This window comes from Mirounga leonina, unplaced genomic scaffold, assembly GCF_011800145.1.
Source record: "Mirounga leonina isolate KUSES-001 unplaced genomic scaffold, KU_Mleo_1.0 Mir_114, whole genome shotgun sequence".
Taxonomy (NCBI): Eukaryota; Metazoa; Chordata; class Mammalia; order Carnivora; family Phocidae; genus Mirounga; species Mirounga leonina.
In genome coordinates, this window is record NW_023270265.1 from 31,562,301 (window position 1) to 31,582,076 (window position 19,776).

General features: G+C 37.4%; 1 pseudogene; it reads left to right on the top strand.

Annotated features, from left to right (window-relative positions):
• Positions 1–9,100: 9,100 nt before the first annotated feature.
• Positions 9,101–16,360, top strand: LOC117998463 (annotated as a pseudogene).
• The last annotated feature ends 3,416 nt before the right edge of the window (positions 16,361–19,776 follow it).

Consider the following 19,776-nt stretch of genomic DNA (forward strand, 5'->3'; position numbering starts at 1 on the left):
TGCTCTTGATTTATCATAGTTCATTTGCAGCACCATAACAGGTAAAGTCATCTAACTGGCTTCCAAGCCAAGGCACTTCCTTTGAGCAATAGTTTTCTCACTTATGGGTGAGAATCTAGAAAACCATGTTGAAACTAGAATATTATATAAACCAAAAATTTTAACATTCAGTGATGGCAAAGGCACAAAGGAACTTCCAGATAGAGAATGGAGTGGAAAGGGGAGATGGAAGATCTCGATGAGAAAACAAGGAATCAATTTTATTTATTTATTTATTATTTTTTTAGGGAGGAAGAGGGGGTGGGGGGGCAGAGTGAAGGGAAAGAGAGAATCTTAAGCAGACTCCATGCTCAGCATGGAGCCCAAAACAGGGTTCGATCTCAGGACCCTGAGATCATGACCTGAGCCAAAATCAAGAGTCGGACACAACCAACTGAGCCACCCAGGTACCCCCAAGGAAACTTTTTAAAAGTGATCTGTGATGCAAAGCTAATTGTTGTGGACAAGACATAAGACCACCATTCATCAGTAGGTTAAGTGAAGAGAACAGAAGAAAACATCTACAGATGTTCAATAAAAACTCCAGACATAAGTTCATAAAGTAGTGATATCTACCACCATGACATATCAAATATACTATAAATGAAGATCTAGAAAAACAAAATACCATAAGGCTGTAACTGCAATTAAGTTTAGGTAGGTAACAGAAAACCTAAAACAATAGTACTTAAAGCAAAATAAAAATCTGTATTATATATATATTTTTTTAAATATGGTTGATCAATCCAGGCCTAGTATGTTACTTTGTTCCACAAAGTTTTCAGAGACCCACATTTCCTTTGGTATTCTACTCCACTATCATAAAGGAGTGACCCACATTCTTATGACCCAAGATGGAATTTGGATGATAAAATGATCAGCAATATTATTATATTCCAAGCTATAGAGTGGAAAAAATGAGGAAAACAGGTCAATAATGACTGACATCTATCTCTTCAGGAAGTTCCTCAAAATTGATAGAGGATATGCTTATATCTCATTGGCCAGAACTCCATCATATAGCTGCACGGAGGCTGAACTTACTGCCTTAATTCTGAGCAACGATGGCCTATCAAAAAGTTATATTATAGGAGTGCCTGGATGGCTCAGTCAGTTAAGCATCTGCTTTTGCCTCAGATCATGATCCTAGGTTCCTGGGATTGAGCCCCATGTTGGGCTCCCTGCTCAACAAGGAGCCTGCTTCTCTCTCTCTCCCTCTGTCCCTCCTCCCCACTCATGTTCTCTCTCATGTGCTCTTTCTCTCTCTCTCTCAAATAAATAAATAAAATCTTTTTTAAAAAAGTTATATTATAGGGGCGCCTGGGTGGCTCAGTCGGTTGAGCGTCTGCCTTCGGCTCAGGTCATGATCCCAGGATCCTGGGATCGAGCCCCGCATCGGGCTCCCTGCTCCGCGGGAAGCCTGCTTCTCCCTCTCCCACTCCCCCTACTTGTGTTCCCTCTCTCGCTGTGTCTCTCTCTGTCAAATAAATAAATAAAATCTTTAAAAAAAAACAAAAAAACAAAAAAACAAAAAAAGTTATATTATAGAAGGGATGAATGAGCAGATAGTAGTTTCTGACATATGTATAAATCCTGAAATAAGAAAATATCATTTCAACTATCACAATACACTAAAACTGACTACACATTTATTAAAAAGTAGATTTTCCAAAATAGAAATAGCACTCTAAAAATTATACTCAATACAATTAACACTTAATATCAAATGATAGAAAACAAAATGGTCTCTAATTTTAAGAGTAGAGAAAAATTATAACTGCAATAATGAAAACCTATCTTTGAGCAGTTAAAGCAGAGATCAATGAAAAAAAATTAATGCTTTTAATATTTACATTGTAAACAGTAAGTGATGAGAAAAAATTAAATAGTAGCATTTAAAGCAAAGAGACAGCTGAACTGGCTATATTAATAGAAAACAAACTAGATTTTAGAACAAAGGAAATTAAATAGGATTGGAGAAACATCGCATAATGGTAAAAAAAAAAAAAAAATCTGTTCTCCAAAATTAGGTAACAATGTCAAATGAGTACCCACCTAATAACAGACTTTCAAAATACATGAAGCAGAAATTGAAAGAACTGAAGAGAGAAATGGACAAATCTATAATTATAGTTGGAGACTTCAACATTTCTCTTCCCATAATCAAGAGCAGTAATTGAAAATTAGCAAAAATATAAAACTGAGCAGCATCAACTAATGAGATTTAATTGACACTTCTAGAACATCCAATTAACAGCAAAATACACTTTTTTTTTTTTCCAATTGCACATGAGACATCTACCAAAATAGACCATATTTTGGGCCATAAACTTTAACAAGTATAAAAAACTTGACATCATACAATGTTTTCTGAGTATATGAAATTAACCTAGAAATCAGTTAAAAAAAAGATAACAGAAATCTGAAAATATTTGGAATTTAAGCACTTACATCTAAATAATCTATGGGTAAATGTGAAAAGTCTCATGAGTTATTGGAAAATATTTTTAACTAAACAAATACGGAAGTACAGTACATCAAAATTTGTGGGATACTACTAAGGCAGTAAATAGGAAGAGTATGATAGCAACAAAGCTTCTATTAGAAAATAAAAGGGTGGAGGAAATGGAAATATATTGGTCAAAGGGTACAAAGTTTCAGTTACACAGGATGAATAAATTCTGGAGCTCTATTTTACAGCATGGTGATTATAGTTAGCAATATTGTATACTTGCAGTTTGATAGGAATATCAATATTAAGTAGTCTCACTACAAGAAAAAAAGAAGTAACTAAGGTGATAGATATCTTAACTAGCTTAATAATGGTAATCATTTCACAATGTATCAATTATCAAAATATCCAGTTGTACTACTTAAATATACACCATTTCTATTTGTTATTTATACCCCAATAAAATTGAGGGAGGGGGGAGTTTTCAAAGAAATAATCTTATTTTTTTCTTTCAAGTTTTAATTTAAATTCCAGTTCATTAACATACAGTGTAATACTAATTTCAAGTGTAGAATTTCGTGATTCATCATTGCATATAACACCCAGTGCTCATTGCAAGTGCCCTCCATAATATCCATCACCTATTTAACCCATTCTCCCACCACCTCCCCTCCAGTAACCCTCAGTTTGTTCTCAATTGTTAAGAGTCTATTTCCTGGGGGCACCTGGATGCCTCAGTCATTAAGTGCCTGCCTTGGGCTCAGGTCATGATCCCTAGGTCCTGAGATTGAGCCCCACATCAGGCTCCCTGCTCAGTGGGGAGCCTGCTTCTCCCTCTCCCTGTGCCCCTCCACCCCTCTCATGCTCTCTTGTTCTCTCTCTCTCAAATAAATAAAATCTTTAAAAAAAAAAAAGTCTATATCCTGGTTTGCCTCTCTTTCTTTCCCCTGCCATATTCATCCATTTTGTTTCTGAAATTCCATATGAGTGAAATCATATGGTATTTGTCTTTCTCTGACTGATTCACTTCATTTAGCATAATACTGTCTGGCTCCATCCCCATCATTGCAAATGGCAAGATTTCATTGTTTTTGATGACTAATATTCCATTATATATATATATATGCATATGTGTGTGTATGCGTACATATGTATATGTGTGTGTGAATGTGTATATAGCTACATCCCCATCATTGCAAATGGCAAGATTTCATTGTTTTTGATGGTTGATGGCTGAATAATGTTCCATTACACACACACACACCACATATTCTTTATCCATTCATCAGTCAATGGACATTTGGGGCTCTTTTCATCTATTGTTGATAATGCTGCTATAAACACCAGGGTGTATGTTCCCCTTAGAATCAGTATTTTTATATCCTTTGGGTAAATACCTAGTAGTGTAATTGCTGGGTTGTAGGGTAGTTCTATTTTTAACTTTTTGAGGAAACTCCATACTGTTTTCCAGAGTGGCTACACCAGCTTGCATTCCCACCAACAGTTCCCCTTTCTCTGCATCCTTACCAACAGCTGTTGTTTCCCGTGTTGTTAATTTTAACCATTCTGTGAGGTAGTATCATTGTAGTTTTGATTTGTATTTCCCTGATGATGAGTGATGCTAAGCATCTTTTCATGTACCTGTTGGCCATCTTTATGTTTTCTTTGGAAAAATACCTATTCATGTCTTCTACCCATTTTATATTTGGATTATTTCTTTTTTGCATGTTCAGTTTTATAAGTTCTTTATATATTTTGGATAATAACCCTTTGTCAGATATGTCATTTGCAAATATCTTCTCCCATTCCAAAGGTTGCCTTTCAGTTTTGTTGATTGTTTCCTTCACTGTGCAGAAGCTTTCTATTTTTATGAACTCCCAATAGTTTATTTTTGCTTTTGTTCCCCTGCCTCAGGAGACATATATACTAAGAAGTTGCTCCAATGTCAAAGAGACTACTGTCTGTGTTCTCCTCTATCATTTTGATGGTTTCCTGTTATCACATTTAAGACTTTCGTCCATTTTGAATTTGATTTTTGTGTATGGTGTAATAAAGTGGTCCAGTTTCATTGTTTTGCATTTTGCTGTCCAGTTTTCCCAGCACCATTTTTTGAAGGGACTGTCTTTTTTCCATTGGATATTCTTTCCTGCTTTGTCGAAGATTAGTTGACCATATCACTGTGGGTCCATTTTTCGGTTTTCTATTCTGTTCTATTGATCTATGTGTCTGTTTTTGTGCCAGGACCATACTGTCTTGATCACTACAGTTTTGGAATATAACTTGACATCCAGACTTGTGATGCCTCTGATTTTGCTTTTCTTTTTCAAGATTACTTTGGCTATTCGGGGTCTTTTGTAGTTCCATACAAATTTTTTAATTGTTTGCTCTAGCCATGTGAAAAACACTGGTGGTATTTTGATATAGATTGCATTAAATGTGTAGAGTGTTTTGGGTAGTCTAGACATTTTAACAATATTTCTTCCTCCAATCCATGAGAATGGAACATTTTTCCATTTCTTTGTGTCACCTTCATTTTCTTTGACAAATGTTCTATAGTTTTCAGAATATAGACCTTTTACCTGTTTGGTTAGATTTATTCCTGGGTATCTTACAGGTTTTGGTGCAATTATAAATGGGATTGGTTCCTTGATTTCTCTTTCTGCTGCCTCATTACTGGTATATAGAAATGCAATAGGTTTCTGTACATTGATTTTGTATCTGGCAACTTTACTGAATTCATGTATCAGTTCTAGCAATTTTTTGGTGGAGCCTTTTGGGTTTTCTATAAAGAGTGTCATGTCATCTGCAAATAGTGAAAGTTTTACTTCTTCCTTGTTAATTTGGATGCCTTTTATTTCTTTTTGTTGTCTGATTGCTGATGCTAAGACTTCCAGTACTGTGTTAAGTAACATTGGTGAGAATGTTCCTACCATAGAGGAAAAGCTCTTGGTTCTTCCCTATTAAGGATGATATTAGCTGTGGGTCTTACATATATGGCCTTTATGATGTTGAGGTATGTTCCCTCTATTTCTACTTTGTTGAGGGTTTTTATCAAGAAAGGTGCTGTACATTGTCAAATGCTTTTTCTGTATCTATTAGGACGATATTGTGGTTCTTTTCTTTTACGAATGTGGTGTATCACATGATTGATTTCCAAATATTGAACCACCCCTGCAGCCCAGGAATGAATACCACTTGATCATGATAAAGGATGCTTTTAATGTACTGTTGGATTTGAATTGCCAGTATCCTGTTGAGAATTTTTACATCCATGCTCATCAGGGATATTGGCCTGTCATTCTCTTTTTTAGTGGAGTCTTTGTCTGGTTTTAGAATCAGGATAATGTTGGCCTCATATAATGAGTTTGGAAGTTCTCCTTCCATTTCTATTTTTTGTAATTGTTTAAGCAGAATAGGTATTAACTCTTCTTTATATGTTTGGTAGAATTCCCCTTTGAAGCCATCTGGCCCTGGACTTTGGTTTGTTTGGAGATTTTTGATTACTGATTCAATTTCTTTCCTGTTATTTGTCTGTCCAAGTTTTCTATTAAGAAATAGAGGTTGGTAGCTTATATGTTTCTAGGAATTTATCCATTTCATCCAGATTGCCCAATTTGTTGGCATATAATTCTTCATAATATTTCTTATAATTGTACTTCTGTGGTGCTAGTTTTTATTTCTCCCCTCTCATTTGTGATTTTATTTACTTGGGTCCTTTCTTTTTTTCTTTTTGCTAAGTCTGGCTAGGGGTTTATCGGTTTTATTAATTTTTTCAAAGAACCAGTTCCGGATTACATTGAACTCTTCTGTTATTTTCTTTGTTTCTTTATCATTTATTTCTGCTCTTATATTTATTATTTCACTTCTCCTCTGGCTTTAGGCTTCATTTGTTGTTTTTTTTTCTAGCTCCTTTAGGTTGCTCCTATAGGTTAGGTTGTTTGAGATTTTTCTTGCTTCTTGAGGTAGGTCTGTATTTCTATATACTTCCCTCTTGTGACCACTTTTGCTGCATCCCAAAAGGTTTTGGACAGTTGTACTTTCATTTTCATTTGCTTCCATGTATTCATTAATTTCCTAGTTGATCCATTCATTCTTTAGTAGGATATTCTTTAACCCCTATGTACTTATGATCTTTCCAAATTTTTTCTTGTGGTGAACTTCAAGTTTCCTAGCATTGTGGTTGGAAAATATGCATGATGTGATCTTAATCTTTTTGTACTTGTTGAGGCCGATTTGTGGCCCAGTATGAGATCCATTCTGAAAAAAAATGTTCCATGTGCACTCAAAAAGAATGTATATTCTGCTTTTTAGGATGAAATGTTCTCAATATATCTGTTAACTCCATCTGGTCGTGTGTCATTCAAACCCATTGTTTCCTTGTTGATTTTCTGCTTAGATGATTTGTCCATTGCTGTAAGTGGGGAGTTAAAGTCCCCTATGATTATTGTATTCTTATCAATGAGTTCCTTCACATTATTGTTTTATATATTTGGGTGCTCCCATTTTGGGGCATAAATATTTAGAACTGTTAGGTCTTCTTGTTGGATAGACCCCTTTATTATGATATAGTGCCCTTCTTCATCTCTTGTTACAGTTTTTAGTTTAAAATCTAGTTTGTCGGAGTATTGCTACTTTAGCCTTCTTTTCATGTCTTTGCATGATAAATGTTTCATTATTCCCTAACCTTCAATCTGCAGGTGTCATTGAGTCTAAAGTGAGTCTCTTCTAGGCAGCATATAGATGGGACTTTTTATCCATTCTGACATGCTATGTCTTTTGATTGGAGTATTTAGGCCATTTATATTCAGAATAATTATTGATAGTTATGTATTTAGTACCATTTTATTACTTTTTTGTCATTGTCTCTGGAGATTTTCTATGTTCCTTTCTAGTCCTTGTCACTTTTGGTCTTTCCTTCCCACTCAAAGAGTCCCTTTAATATTTCTTGCAGGGCTGGTTTAATGGTCACAAACTCTTTTAGTTTTTGTTTGTTTGGGAAACTCTAGCTTTCCTTCTATTCTGAATGATAGCTTTGCTGAATAGAGTATTCTTGGCTACAGATTTTTCCCATTCAGCACACTGAATATATCAGGCCACATCCTTCTGGCTTGCAAAGTTCTTGTGGAGAGATCTGCTGCTAGCCTTATGGGTCTTCACTTATAAGTTAGGAACTTCTTTTGTCTTGACACTTTTAGGATTTTTTTTATCACTATTATTGCAAATTTAACTACATTATGTCTAGGTATTGGCCTGCTTTTATTGATTTTGATGGGAGTTCTCCGTACCTCCTGGATTTGGATCTCTGTTTGCTTCCCCAGCTTAGGGAAGTTTTCAGCTCTTATTCCCACAAATAAGCCTTCTGCTCCCTTTTCTCTCTTCTTCTGGGACTCCTTATGATATGAATGTTATTACATTTTAAGAAGTCACTGAGTTCCCTAAGTCTACTCTTGTGATCCATCAATCTTTCTCTTTTGTTCAGTTTCCTTACTGTCCATTAATTCTATCTTCTGTGTCACTTATTCATTCCTCTGCCTCTTCCATCCTTGTAGTCATTACATCCAGTCAGTTTCTAATCTCAGTTATTGTATTTTTCATTTACTGATTATATTTTTTAGCTCTTTTATCTCTGCAGTAAGGGTCTCCCTGATGTCTTCTATGCTTTTCTCAAGGCTAGCAAGTATCCTTATGATTGTTGCTTTAAAATCTGCATCAGGCATATTACTTCTACCTGTTTCGATTAGATCTCTGGCCATGACCTTTTTTTTGTTCTTTCTTTTGGAATGAATTCTTCTGTCATGGCATTTTGTCTAGGTCTCTTTCTTCTTTGGTGTGTTAGAAAATCCTGTTATTTTTTTTTTTTTTTTTCTGCTCCTGAGAGTAATAGCTTTATGAAGAAGATGTCATATAATGTCCAGGGCCTGGTGCTTCACAAAGTGTCTGGTCTGTGCTACATGCACTCTGCTACTGTGTTTTGGCTGCTCTATCCCTTAGGTCAGTCCTCTGCAGAGATTTTCCTTGCCTGCAATGGTCAGTGTTTGGACCTTGGCCACAGTGTGGTGAGTTGTAACCAGATGTGTTCTGGTCTGCTTGTTAAATGACACCTGATGCTATTTCCACTAGAACTAAAGCTTTGCAGAACTCTCTGGTCAGTAGACATGGTGTGTGCAGGTTTGTGCTGGTCTTCTGGGGAAAGGGCCCAGCACATTGGTACTTAGGCACACTTGCCCAAGAAAAGCAGTACCAGTGGAGCACAGGGGGCAAGACTTGGTGTAAGCAAGTTAGGCAGTCAGTATTGGCACTGTGCTGTTTACTTAAGTTGGCTTTTGCTGAGGGTGGGGGAGGGAAATGGTACCAGTCATCTCCTTTGTTCCTGGAGAGGGGAGTCCATGCTTGCTGCTCTCAGGGAACCCTCTCAGAAGAGCAAATAATAACCCCTTGTGCATCCTAGGCATTTTTCAGATTGCTGTTTTCACACTGTCTGCAGGTTGTTTGCCTGCCTGGAACAGCACAGAGTGCTTTAGGCTCTATCTTACCCAGGCTGGCTGAGTTTTAAAACTCCAAACTTTAGTGACCTAGTACAGCAAGGACCTGCACTGGTCTTCTAGGGGAATGTATCACCATGCTGGGAATGATGCAGGTATGGCCCAGAAGGGCAGTCATACCAGTGCACAGGGGTATGGAATTTGGAGCAAAGTAGGCTAAACAGCCAGTGTCTGGGTTAGTTGCCCTCAGCAGGTGTTTCTGTGCCTATCAAAGCAATAATCTCAGATTTTATCTTAAAAAAATAAGCAAAAAGTAGAACAAAATGAATCCAAAGCAAAGAGAATAAAACAATGAAGTGTAGAAACTAATGAAATTCAAAAATGAAAAACAGATTCTTGAAAAGACCAGTAAAATTGATAAATCTCAAGCAAGACTAACCAGAGAAAAAATACAAATTATTCATATTAGAATTGAAAGCAGACTACTACTAGAGAGCCTAAAAATACTAAAACCATAATGAAAGAATACTAAAATAACTCTGTGCACTTAACGATTTAGATTAAGTAGTCCAATACCTTGAAAGCCACAAATTGTCCAAAATCACTCAAGAGACCCTAGATAACCTGAATTGTCCTGTAATTGTTAAATATATTGAAATGATGGTTAAAATTCTTCTAAAATAGGAATCTTTAGGCCCAGACAGTTTCAGTGGTGAATTCCACCAATTGCCAAATAAGAAATATCAGTTCTACGTGAACTTTCCCAACCAGTCTTAAGCAAGGGAATACTACCTACTCATAAAATGAAGCCAAAATTAATGATATCAAAACCAGACAAAAGGGTACAATAAAATAATGCTACAGGAGAATGTATCTTATGAAAAGATGCCAAAGTCCTCAACCTAATAGAAGTGAATCAAATTTAGCAACATATAAAAATAATACATGATAATCAAGTAGAGTTTAATCCAAGAAAGCAAGACTGATTCAACATTCAAAAATCAATGTAATCTAATGGACTATTACTCAGTTATCAGAAAGGATGAATACTTACCATTTACATCAACATGGATGGAACTGGAGGGTATTATGCTGAGCGAAATAAGTCAACCAGAGAAAGACAATTATCATATGGTTTCACTCATATGTGGAATATAAAAAACAGCACAGAGGATCATAGGGGAAGGGAGGGAAAATGAAATGGAAAAAATCAGAGAGGGAGACAAACCATGAAAGACTCTTAATTATAGGAAGCAAACTAAGGGCTGCTGGAGGGGAGGTGGGTGGGGGGATGGGCATTAAGGAGTGCACGTGATGTGATGAGCACTGGGTGTTATATGCAACTGATGAATTATTGCACTCTACAATTGAAACTAATAATGTACTATATGTTGGCTAGTTGAATTTAAATTTAAAAAAAATCAATGGAATCTACCACATTAATAGTCTAAAAGGAGAAAAACTATATAATCATGTCAGCCCATGATAAAAAAAGCTTTTGACAATTCAACATCTATGATAAAAATTTTCAACAAACTGTAATTCCTTAAAAAAATGATCAAGAACATCTATGCAAAAATAAAACCTACAGCTAGCATTATCCTTGGTTACAAAAGACTTAATATTCTTCTCCGATTATCAGTATCGAGGCAAGGTTTTCCATTCTTACTATTACTAATCAACTTTCTATGAGAAGTCCCAGCCTAAGAGTAAGTCAAGAGAAAGAAAGAAAAGGAATGCAAATAGGAAAAAATAGGTGTCCCTATTTACAGATGACATTGTCTGCCTAGAAAATGTCAACAAATCTACCAAAAAGAAACTTCTAGAACTAATCTGAGTTTAGCAAGGTCACAAGATGCAAGGTCAGCAAAATTAATCATATCTCTATATACTATTAATGTATGATTATATACTGATATTTAGTAAATAATCTCATTTAAAATAATTTCAAAATGTTTTGTTATAAATGTAAGAAAACATGTACAGGATCTATGTGCCGAAAACTACAAAATGCTGATAAAAGAAATCAAAGATGATCAAAATAAATAAAAGGATACACTATGTTGGTAGAGTTGAAGATTCAATGAAGTTCAGAATCTGGCAGAAATCTACAAATAAGTCTAGATAACTGAAACTCAGTTTTTCATATTCTCCTTTCTAACTTCAGTCCAAATTTAAATCCTGATCATAAAAAAAAGGCAAGAGAAAAGGAAGAGTCTGCCTCAGTAAAATGTTTTGCAACTGCTTGTGATCACTGACAAATATAAAATGGTTGTCCTTGGTTGGATAAGGTCAAGTTAAGAGCTTTGGAAGCATTTGTGAAACAAGAAAATCGATAGTTTTGTGTATTTGGTGTCTCCTCTGCAAGCAGAGTCACAGAAGAAAAACAATGCCATTTTGTATGTAGTGTTCTACAGGAGATAAATCCTTTCAAATAATCTAGCTGGAGGTATACATTATCTGAGAATTGGCAATTTAGCACGAGCTAATAAATCATTTCACTTGACCTAAAAACGTGTAGAGAAGATGCGATAAAATGGCACCTAATGCACACTCTCTTGATGTGCATATTTTACTTAGATGACTGATGGCTTTTTTCACTCCTTCTCTGTAACATAAATTTAATGTACTATTTCAGATATGGGAAGCAATTTTTTTTCTCACAATTCAACCACATTGAAAATATTAAATGTCAACAAGTTTTGTTGGTGGTGGTTTTCATTTGGTATCAGTAATGCATTTCCCATGTGGTTGTCCCACATCCAAGTGGAATGTCCCCACACATTCACTCTTGGATTTACTTCAACATGCAAGCATAGATCCAAAATATATTTGCTAGTAAGAATAATTCACAAACCCGGGCGCCTGGGTGGCTCAGTTGGTTAAGCGACTGCCTTCGGCTCAGGTCATGATCCTGGAGTCCCGGAATCGAGTTCCACATCGGGCTCCCTGCTCAGCGGGGGGTCTGCTTCCCCCTCTGCCCTCTTCCCTCTCGTGCTCTCTGTCTCTCATCCTCTCTCTCTCTCAAATAAATAAATAAAATCTTTAAAAAAAAAAAGAATAATTCACAAACCCTTATAAAGTCTCCCTTTACAATATAACTCACATTTATTATGCCCTTTACATTCCAACCGTTGCTATCTTAACTCAGGTCCTACATGCTCCTGTCTTATCTCCCTAATACTAGCCCTTTAAGACATGTTCCCAGTCTATTCTTTCCCAGCTCCAGGGCAACTTATATATAAATGCTAGATTTTTTAAAACACTGTTCTATTAATAGTTTTCTTTCTTCAAATTAGTGGTTCTTTATTATTCTTTCAATCAATCAACACCAATGCATACATTCAAAACCCTCTGTAATCTGGCCCAAGTCTGTCCCATACACACACATACTCTAAACTCAGCCACACTGAACTGTTTTTCATTTCCTGAACGTATTTGGTTCATTTTCATAAGTTACTGCTATACATAAAGTTCTCTCCCCTCTAATTTAATCTGTATCAATTTAAAAGTTTCTATTCATTAAGGCAAATTTCAAATGCACTTTCCCCCATCAAGCCTTCTCTCATCACTTCACAGACACAGGTGATCTTTCAGGTCTTATCACTTATGTAATATTTTCCATTTAAGTTCTGTGGTAACCACTGGCCAAACACTGAACAAAATCAAGTTTTTGCCCATTTTCTATCCCTTAGTGATTACAAAGGTCAGAGTCTCCTTTCTAGAAACTAGGGCTGCTTAGTCTATATCTCATACACAGCAGTATTCAACAAAAACATGTGGAGAGATGGAATATGAAATCACCCATGATCTACCCAGATTTATAATACATATGATTTCTTTCCTAACACATAAAATACTTAAATTTAATATCTTTAACAAATTTTCTCTCACAGAAAACCCATTTTAAACTTTACATATCTCTCTGGGAGAGACAAAGGATTAATTTCCTGGGGCACCTGGGTGGCTCAGATGGTTGGGCATCTGCCTTCGGCTCAGGTCATGATCCCAGGGTCCTGGGATCAAGCCCCGCATCGGGATCCCTGTTCGGCGGGAAGCCTGCTTCTCCCTTTCCCTCTGCACCTGCTTGTGCTCTCCCTCTCTCGCTGTGTCTCTCTCTGTCAAATAAATAAATAAAATCTTTAAAAAAAAGGTTAATTTCCTGATATTTTATCAGATTCCTGTTTTTGCTAAAAATTGAGTTCCTTCATAGGAGAGCTCTTTACAGGTATATGAAGGGGATCTGAACAGATATAAAGTGAAGGTCAGTCCCTGAAGACAAAGGTCTCCTGGCTTCAACACTAATGAGAGGTGTGGTGCACAATAAGAAAAAGACATTATATATAATGAGTGAGGAAAGCTAGAGAGGGATAGAATGTTAACACATGAAGGAAAATAATAGCAGAAGTCAGTCTTCAATTCTAAGAATGGCCCATAAAAGGAGTATGCTAAAAATGGCAGTTGTACATTTGAAACAAATGGTCTTCCCCAGATAGTAGGAAATGGGAATTTAAAGAGAGCTAATATTTACCTGGTTCCAACTATATGCTATGCACTTATATCCATTATTTTATTTGGTCTCCATGGAATATAGATATCATTACCCTCCTTGCATAGAGACAAGTGGTGATGTTGATATATTTTTTAAAGCACATGCTGTTAGAAATGATGTAACAAGGATTTGAAATCAGTTCTGGCTGGTATTAATTCTATGCTCATTTCAGTACATCGTGTCAATCTAGCAGAGGTTATTTTTCCAGGATTGTTTAAGACATGACCAAATTGTGGCACATTAAGATTAGGAGGGGGTAACTATGTAGACATTAATAGTTGATGATAGTACTCTGAGTCCAGATTCTGCATCAGCATTTTTTACATAGTAATAGGAGTGGCCACTAAAAGTAAGAGTTCTTGGGGCACCTGGGTGGCTCAGTTGGTTGAGCATCCAGCTCTTGGTTTCAGCTCCAGTCATGATCTCATAGGTTGTGGGATCAAGCTCCACCTCGGGCTCTGTGCTGTGTGTGCAGTCTACTTGAAGATTGTCTCCCTCTGCCCCTCTTCCCACTCACACACACGCACTCTCTTGCTCTCTCTCAAATAAATAAATGAATCTTTAAAAAACAACAACAAGAAAATAATAAGAGTCTTTGTGTAAGTTAAACTTATGGAACATTCCTAATGCCAGTTACTTTTCTCGCAGCAATGAAATGAGCACTGTGATCACAGAGATTCTCTGGCCTGGAAATTATGTCAACATTAACAACAACCAGTTAACATAATGAAAATTGAAACTCGTTTATTCTTAAACAACATTTTTTAAACATGGACATCTGAAGAAATCTATTACGGAGGCATTTTTTTTTTCTTACATACACACTTCTCAACTAGTTCGCTACAAAACTCATTATGAGAATTTACAGTAATCACTAGTCCTCAGCACATTGTAAGGGCTGAGCCCTGGGCCAGACTTTTATTTATCCCCCCTAATGAGGTCTGGTTACAACATTTGAAGCCCCCTCACGTCCAGATCAGCGGGGTTCGTTTGACCGATCACTGTGACCACAAAAGTATTCCCTTCCTCCCCAGTTTGTCTCTTCATAGCTTCTCCAAAAGCACCACAAGTGTTTGAAGAGGGCTTTTCCAAACAGAATATTCTGCAGTCAAAGCTACATGCTATCCACCGGAAATTCCCACATGGTTTCCTTGAGTCCGTTTGTAAGAAATCAAAACAGCGGGTGCCTGGGTGGCTCAGTTGGTTGGGCGACTGCCTTCGGCTCAGGTCATGATCCTGGAGTCCCGGGATCGAGTCCCGCATCGGGCTCCCTGCTCGGTGGGGAGTCTGCTTCTCCCTCTGACCCTCCCCCCTCTCATGTGCTCTCTCTCATTCTCTCTCTTAAATAAATAAATAAAATCTTTAAAAAAAAAAAAAAGACAGAAATCAAAACAGCAGAAGCCCTGTGGCCACCTGTACAGCTACTTGAATTAGGTAAGACACCATCCCTGTATAGTTACTTAGCAATTACAGAATGTATGGTGTTTAAAAACTGGGCCTATTCATGAACTAATCAGTTCCTCCCTTATCTTTCTTTTCTTTGGGGTATAAATCAAATTTATCAAATTTATCAATTCACTTTGCTTAAAATATTTCTGTGCATTGCTTGTTTTCCTAGAATATCTAAAATACAAAATGTCAGGGTGCCTGGGGGCTCAGTCGGTTAAGCATCTGCCTTGGGCTCAGGTCATGATCCCTGGGTCCTGGGATTGAGCCCCGCATCGGGCTCCCTGCTGCAAGGGAGGCCTGCTTCTCCCTCTCCCACTCCCCCTTCTTGTGTTCCCTCTCTTGCTGTGTCTCCCTCTGTCAAATAAATAAATAAAATCTTAAAAAAATAAAAAAAGTCTATATCATGGGGGCAGGGGCTGGTGGACATTGAAATAAAACAACAAAACGCAATTCTCATTATTAAGCAGTAGTTACAGTCTATAACGTCACCACAAACACTGAATTAATGAATACTGAGCCACTGCTCCTAAGGGAAAAGAGTTTAGGTACCTGCAAGCTTCTGATCGCAACATTTTCATCAAGCAATCAATACATAACCTTGCTTTATGTGTGTTTCTGTTTAGAAACACCTTATTTAATATATATTATTCATTCATTAACACTGACCTCAGGGCCAGCAACACTAACTCATGCCTAAACAAAGCTTATTTAATACAGGTATTTTCTCTTTAAGGAACACTAGAACCACTTAAGCGGTTTTAAACTGTGAACTCACCAACAACAGACAAAAATGAGAAAAATCTGCTTTTGGCTTTCGGCTCGGGGAGGCAAAGGTGCAACTTTCTCCGGTCGTCCCGAATCCGGGTTCATCTGACACCAGCCACCTCCACCGTGCCGCCTAAGTTCGACCCCAACGAGATCAAAGTCATGTACCTGAGCTGTACCAGTGGCAAAGTTGGTGCCACGTCTGCCCTGGCCCTGAAGATCGGCCCGCTGGGTCTGTCTCCAAAAAAGTTTGGTGATGACATCGCCAAGGCAACCGGTGATTGGAAGGGTCTAAGGATTACAGTGAAACTGACCATTCAGAACAGACAGGCCCAGATTGAAGTGGTACCTTCTGCCTCTGCCCTGATTATCAAAGCCCTCAAGGAACCACAGAGAGACAGAAAGAAGAAGAAAAACATTAAGCACAGTGGAAATATCACTTTTGATGAGATTGTCAATATTGCCCTACAGATGTGACACCGATCTTTAGCCAGAGAACTCTCTGGAACCATTAAAGAAATCCTGGGGACTGCCCAGTCTGTGGGCAATGTTGATGGCCGCCACCCTCATGACATCATAGATGACATCAACAGTGATGTGGTGGAATGCCCAGCTAGTTAACTACAAAGGAAAATGTTTCAATAAAGGATCATTTGACAACCAAAAAAAAAAAGAGAGAGAGAGAAATCTGGCACTAACAGACTGCAGGGACAGTTGTTTGCAGTTTGAGAGCTGAAGTAAGAAAGCAGAGCATCCGTTGTCTGACCTCAGCTGGACATGCATGCATCATATACTCCAATTTTTCACCACTTTGCACATGTCTGTGAATGGCCATGAAAACGCTGCAAGTATTGATTTGGGGATTACAAATCCATTTTATCAAGTAGGAGAATTCACAAATGTGTAAGCTGTGAATAATGGAACATCAGCTATAATTACAGATGATTGCAAGGATGAAAAATACTAAGAAAAATTTAAAGGCAGAGGAAGGAGAATGAATGTGTTAGTCCAGATGGCTTGGTCAGGGAAGGTCACTCAGAGGAAGTAAAATTTCAACAGTTAAATAAAATGAAAGACAAATCGAGTAGGTATTTGTGGGGAAGAACATACCCAACAAAGAGAAGACCAAGTGCAAAATCTGGGGGAGATGTGCTTGGAGTTGGATGTGGACACAGAAGTAGCAGACGCTATAACAGTTTGGGGTGGAAGGGTAAAAGCAAGCCATGTATGAGGTCATTACTGGGTCTCTGTTACCTAGAATAAGATGGAAAATCACAAGAGGGTTTTGGCCACAATTATATCAAATTCTAAATGTTTAAATGCCCTTGCTGGCTGCTCTATGGAAAATAGACTCTAAGGGTCAACATTGGAAGGTGAGACCAATTGGGAGTAAGTCCAATATTCCAGATAAGAAAACTTGATGGCTTAATGTAGCCCAAAAGTAGAGATAATATTTAGAAGCTATGGAACTGGAAATATATTTCAGGTTTACCATTAACAGAATATATTCTAGGGCACTTGGGTGGCTCAGATGGTTAAGCGTCTGCCTTCGGCTCAGGTCATGATCCCGGGGTCCTGGGATCGAGTCCCACATCGGGCTCCCGGCTCAGCGGGGAGCCTGCTTCTCCCTCTGACCCTCTCCCCTCTCATGCTGTTTCTCTCTCGCTCACTCTCTAAAAAATAAATAAAAATCTTAAAAAAAAAAAAAAAAAAGAATATATTCTAGATTGGATTTAGCGAAGTACAGTGAGACAGAATGAGGGAAATAAGGAGGGAGAAGGATTACAGAGGACTGGAAGATTTTTAGCCAGATCAACTAGAATGAAGTTAGTATTCTGTGGATGGAGGAGGGGAGAAGAAGAATAGACTGGGAGAGACATGGATGGTAAGAGGAAAAAAAGTTCTGTTTTTAACAGTTAATTTAAAGTACCAAATCATCAGCCCAGTGAAGATGTTATCAAGGAGATATATATCTGAAGTTTAAGAAACAGGCCCACAGAAAAGGTAATTTGTGAGTCAACAGTTTATACTTGACATGAGTGCCTTAAGACTGAGGTAATTGACTAGGGAATACCAAAGCGGGAGGTGTGAAGAGGTCAGAGGACAAAGGAAGGCAAGTTTCAAGAGGGTAGGGATCTTATCTGCCTTATAACCCTTAAGCCTATCATCATTTTCAGGGCACCTGGGTGGCTCAGTTGGTTAAGAATCTGACTCTTAATTTCAGCTCAGGTCATGATCTCAGGGTTGTGAGATCAAGCCCCATGTATTTGAAAATACATTAATATTTCGTACCAAAAACATGATACACAATATATTTTTATTTAGCTTTTTCAAATATCTTGTAAATATATTTTCCATGTGTCTATAGAGACAGAGAGAATAACTGCAGTAGCGAAGGACTTTGGATTAGGTTTTTTCCCTTAATTTCATTTTATTTTAACAGAATTCATATATTCTGAGGCCTTGTGTATTGTTCAGAAGAATCGGTTTCTATAAATCTAGGTTGATGATTAGGGTAAAAAAGAATTGCCTCCAAAATGTCAATCAAACAGAGGAAGTTTATTCTCCTGTTTGACTTTCCACACCCACTCCTGAAAGTAACAGCTTCCTGAAATAACAATGGTAATTACTGTTGTTGTTACCAATGTTGTGAGCTGGTACAGAAGCAATTTTAAAATGTTAATTCTTATGTTGGCTCATCAGCATTTCATCTTTTTTCAAAGGTTATCCTATCCTCCTAATTGAGCAGCCTTCTCAGGAGAATGAGCCCGTCTGACTCATCATTAGAATACAGCCTTAGAGACATCAAAAGGAAAAATAAAAGAGATAAGGCAGCGCAGGGCCCTGTTGTAGCCTCTTCCCCATTGCACTGTATGTATCAGAGATTTAAAATTTCCAAAATAAAAGTGTTGTCTTGAAGATTTTGAAATCAAAATGCAATGATAACTCTCCCTGACCTTATCTCTAAATTTTCTTTGGCAGCTGGGCACCTCTCAGCATACTCAGGACTTGTATTTAGCAACTGCATTTCCAATTCAGACCTTATTTCAGGTTTACTATTAACAGAATATATTCTAGATTGGATTTAGCGAAGTACAGTGAGACAGAATGAGGGAAATAAGGAGGGAGAAGGATTACAGAGGACTGTAATGTCCTCTGTAATGATTGAATTACTTGCCCTGGCCCACTCACTTTAAAGAAAGGTCCCCCATTCAGGGCTGGAGACTTAGTCTAAAGTTCTACTAGTTTATACGTAGCAGTGGAAACACAAGCTTTTTTTTTTTTTTTTTTTTTTCAAGTGTGGTTACTGAATTTGGTCCACTTACAAGCTCTTAGTGAACAGTATTTTATTCTTCTGTCCCTGAATCTCATGGCAAAGCACTCTTAAAATGTTTGTCAAATGAATGTATATTTAAACTAGTTGTAAGATAATTTCACTTTCACAGTTCTTATTTCCCCAAGAGTAGCCCAGTTACCATTATCCAATAATCCCTAGTTAATCAATCATCTCTGATGAGATTACAAGAACTAAGCTAACCACTTGAGACAGGTGGGCATGATGACTACTTATTTCAATGAGTTCTTGAAATAGTGCCTTGACAAAAATCACTTTTCCTGATGTCAGATGGCAGATGAGTAAGATATCACATGTGTCTTCCTAGATATCAGTATCCTGAGACACAGTTGTCTCGGAATGGCTCACAGTTACTGTAATTCTTCATTCTTGAACAAGTATCAATTGAGCAGTATGTATATGCTTTGATGGTCTATGTGCAAATGCTTTGTCATGGACATTATCATTCCATGGTGAATGTTATCTCTAAGCTGTGGCACCGTCCTTAGTAAGGATTCCACAAAGGCCCTTTACTGCTCAGAGTGAATAGAGTATCAGAAGATCTAAAATATTAATGTATCCTTTCAAATCAGCTAAGGATGAGTGTATTCCTCTTAGTAGGAAAGCCAAGTGGGAATGACGGACTCCAGGTAGGGTGTAAAGGTGAAAGTAGACACTTGCACTCAAGTGAGTTACAGGTAAA